The sequence below is a fragment of the Nicotiana tomentosiformis genome, chromosome 6, assembly GCF_000390325.3.
Source record: "Nicotiana tomentosiformis chromosome 6, ASM39032v3, whole genome shotgun sequence".
In the NCBI taxonomy this organism is placed as follows: domain Eukaryota; kingdom Viridiplantae; phylum Streptophyta; class Magnoliopsida; order Solanales; family Solanaceae; genus Nicotiana; species Nicotiana tomentosiformis.
This window is the reverse complement of record NC_090817.1, coordinates 147,420,437-147,424,787: the sequence shown is the minus strand read 5'-3', so window position 1 is coordinate 147,424,787 and position 4,351 is coordinate 147,420,437. Positions and strand designations below refer to the sequence as shown.

At 38.2% G+C, this 4,351-nt stretch overlaps 1 long non-coding RNA gene across 1 annotated transcript; it reads right to left on the bottom strand.

Moving 5' to 3' along the window:
- Positions 1–1,547: 1,547 nt before the first annotated feature.
- On the bottom strand, positions 1,548–2,362 carry LOC138893447 (uncharacterized). The gene is made up of 2 exons (XR_011408994.1): positions 1,949–2,362; positions 1,548–1,723 (listed from the first exon to the last, which is right to left on the bottom strand). It is a non-coding gene; the product is annotated as an uncharacterized lncRNA (long non-coding RNA).
- Positions 2,363–4,351: the final 1,989 nt, after the last annotated feature.

Sequence of the window (4,351 nt, the reverse complement as noted above, 5' to 3'; positions counted from 1 at the left end):
AGACAAACAACCTAAAATCCGAGTTACAACCCTAAAATAACCTGGCTAATGAAAATAGCAACAAAATGGACAGACAAGACTCACACAAACAAAATAGAGGGATAGAAGGGTTTGACTCAGTAAAACAAATAAAATCTGGATCACACCCTGGAATAACCCAGGTAATACAAAAAACATCAAAACAAGCTACCAAGATTCCTTCCTAGTGAGGAGGGAATGACTTTTCAATTGCTAAGCTTGACATTTAGCCACAAATTTGCTCATCAGAATCACCATGGCCTTCTCCAATTTCAGTTGGCAAGTTCCCGAGAGGATTCTCATACTTTATGTCACCACACATCATCCCCACAAAGTGTGCATCATCATGTGCATGTAAAGGATTTTGCATGATATTCTGGGTGTCATTATCTTGGATCACAATCAGTTTTTCCTGGATCATCCTTTTTATTTTTCTTTTCAAATCCCGACAACTTTCAATATTGTGCCCCTAGGCATTGGAATGGTATTCACACCTTTTAGAAGGGTCAAAGCTTCTTGCACGTGGGTCCACATTATTTGGAGGAATAGGTGCAATCATGTCATAATGCTTTAATTTCTCAAACATACTTGCATAGGACTCTCCTATTGGTGTAAAATTATCTTTCAACCTTTGTTCCCCTCTATACCCCTGGCTTGGATGTGGGTTATAGGGCTCTTGAAAATTTTGTGGAGGCTGGTGGAGATTTTGCGGTGCTGGTGCTCGCTTTCTAGGGTGTCTTGGTGGCTGGACAACATACTGAGTGGAGCAATAGAGTATTGTGGGTTCTGAGGTGGATAGTAGTGCTCAGGGGAATCATCGGAAACCTGATGAGGCTGCTCATACCTTCGAGATGTTCTCCTAGGACCTCTTCTCGACCTTATTGTCATCATGGTTTCTTCATCCTTCTCATTCGTGTCACTAAAATTATCAGATTCAATCTGGACAGCCTGAGTTGCAGCTTTGAGAACTGCTTGACTTATAATTTTGCCTGTCTTAAGTCCATTCTCAACCATTTCCCCAATTTTGATTGCTTCCGAGAAGGATTTGCCCACTGCGGACATCATGTTTTAAAAATAATCTGGCTCTTGAGCTTGAAGAAAGACAGTGAATTAGCTCGTGGTCATCCATGGGTGGCTTAACTCTAGCCGCTTGCTCTCTCCATTTAATGGCATATTCCCTGAAACTTTCAGTTGGTTTCTTCTTCAAGTTTGAAAGGGAATTGCGGTCTGGGGCGATATCGATGTTGTATTGGAACTGTTTGACAAAGGCCTAGGCCATGTCATCCCAGATATGCCAGTGAGAGGTTTCTTGATCCATAAACCATTCAGAGACTACCCTTGTCAGGCTTTCCCCAAAATAAGCCATTACTAGTTCTTATTTTCCCACCACACTTCTTAGCTGATTGCAATACCTTTTAAGGTGGGCTATGGGGTCTCCATGTCCATCATACTTTTCAAATTTGGGACTCTTGAAACCAAGTGGCAAACGAACACCGGGAAACATACATAGATCCTTGAAGGCAATACTCTTCTGACCTGCCAACCCTTGCATGTTTTTCAACTTTTGTTCTAAGCTTTTCACTCTTTGGGTCATTTCTTCTTGTGCCATCTTTTGGGCAGGCTTCTCAATCTTTGAAAGAAGATCAAATAGATACGAGTGGTACTCAGGAGAATGGTATTGTCCTTGATGGGTAGCAAATTGTGACTCATGACTTTTCTTTTATACCACTATTAGCTGTGGGATAGTGAAAACGGGCATAACAGTAGTGATTGTCTGATTGGTTATCAATGGCACACTTTGTGAGCGCGCAACAGAAGTTCCAGCTGTAGTCGTACAGTTGGGATAAAGACTGAACCCAAATGGATAGGATCGATCAGACAATGAGATATGAGTGGTAGTAGTCGAGATGGGTGTGAATTTTGGGAAAACATAAGAAAGGAGTGGTCCTTGACCATTGGCTGATGCTTGACACATTTCAGTCATTTGCTGTTTCAGTATTCTATTTTCCTCAACCATAGTAGACTCTTGTTGAACCCTCTGACCCTGAGTCTCTTGACCACTCATAACAGCTTCAATGTCAGTTGTCAATGACATTTTTCCTTTGGATCTTGTGTTGATAGCTTACCACAAACCGACCACCTCAAACTTTCTTCTATGATTCAAAACAAGAGACACGTTAGAGTGGACTCAGTCGGTCCTTATTATCATCTTCATTTTTATTTTTTTTTCATTTTTTTTTGGTCGATCGAACCTGATGTGGGTTGCCTACGTATCATGTGGGAACATGAATTAGATCGTGCGTAGTTCGGGAAGATCAGGAATAAAAAAAATAAACTAACTCTTTTTTTTCTAATTTCTAAAAGAAAGACTTATAAATAAGAAAGAAAATATTTTTGGATTTCGATTTTTTTTTTTTGATTTTTGAAAAGAAAGACTTCTAAAGAAGAAAGAAAATATTTTTTGTATTTTTGATTTTTTATTTTTGAATTTTGGGAAAAAACTTCTAAAAAAGGTAGAAAATATGTTTTTGGATTTTGATTTCATTTGTTTTCTTTTTCTAATGAAAGACTCCTACAAATAAAATATTTTTTGGTTTAAATTTGTTTTTATTTTTTATTTGTTTGGGACTTTCTAAAAAAAGACTCCTAAAGAAGAAATTAAAGGAAAATATTTTTGAATTTTAAAAAAATGGGGGCCGAAACCGATTAGGTTTGCCTACGTATCTCACATCCGATGAGAATCAGACCCGCGTAGTTCTGCCAGTTTTGACGGAACAGGGGAAAATGTGACTTTTTGAAAACATTGACTTATTTTCTTTCTCTATTTTTTTTAAATTTCGGCAGAGTTTCGAAATTTTTCAAACACCTACCTCTCACTTTTATTTTTGTTTTTTGTGATTTTCTTTTTTTTTTTTTTCTGATTTTCCTCCCCTATTCTAGAAGCCAGTCAACATGCAAGCCGAAACAGACAGATGCGCAAGTAGCACGTAAGATGCATCAGGATGGTCTTTTTAATTTGGGTACACCTGTCCTAGACGGACCCAACCCATGTGTTGAGTCCCAAAGTCAAATGCACGTGATGCAAACAAACGTTCCTACTAGGGATCCGGCATGAGGCTATGTTATTCTAAGATTAAATCCTGGGTGTATTGTTCTAGACCTGGCTTACCCGAGCGGACAACTCGAGCCGGGAGGGGAAGGGGGGCAGCATACTGGGAATACATAAGCTTCACCAGCTTTGCAACTTGTCCGAACCTCGTTCTAAAATTAGGATATGACTCTAACAGAAAAGAAGCCACGCGAAGCGCACGCTTCCCAGAAGATTTAGAAGACTCAGAGAGAAGAAGGGTTTCGTAACAGTTTATATACAATTCACACAATATCAAAGCGGTAAAAAAAGCGACATTTAGCACATTAGACTCAAACACGTAAAAATCAGACAATCATGAAAGCCAATCATAACAGTTATTCTAAGCTCGAATTCTGAACCCCGAACCAGAGATTCTGGGTTCTTGTCCCCAGCAGAGTCGCCAGAACTGTCACACCTCCTTTTTTCCGGAGGGGGGGTAGGGGAGTTTTTCCAATTAAAGTAACATTAATCGAAGTGAGATTATTTATTTGATCAGAGTCGCCACTTAAAATAATTTATGGTGTCCCAAGTCACCGATTTATTTTGAAATCCCAAATAGAGGAAATTTGACTTTTTTTTTTTTTTGGTCTGCAAACATAGAAGACCGGGTAAGGAATTCTATTAATCCGGGAGAAGGTATGAAGCACTCCCGAGTTCCGTAGTTTTAGCACGGTCGCTTAACTATTAATAATTGGCCTAATTATCTGATTAATTACACATTTAGAACATATTGTACATTTTTAACTTCTAACCGCTTTCAATTAAATAAATTACCTTTTTAGTGTTTATAGAATTTATTTGAACAAGTCGTGATGTCGCGCACTTATTTGTTTTTGTACATATTGCGAACCGCGTCACGTATAACGCACCCGCAATTTATAACATGTTAATTTTAATTATTATTAAAAGTTATGATCGGGTCACATGAAATGCACACCCGAATGGGGTTTACGTATCGTGACCATGCCACGGGAACCGTACCCATGGCCACGATGATTTATTAATCGCGCCTAAAGCAAAACTACGAATGTTCATGATAGTTAAAACAATTCTAGATACAAAGATCAAAACAATACTAATTTTATCCACAAATTTCTTCAGTAAACTTACCTATCTTTAAATATAGCTTCAGATTACAAGCCAAGCAAAGAAGTTATATCTTTTGTACCTATTTTCTTTTATTGTCTATTTCAGTAAATTAAT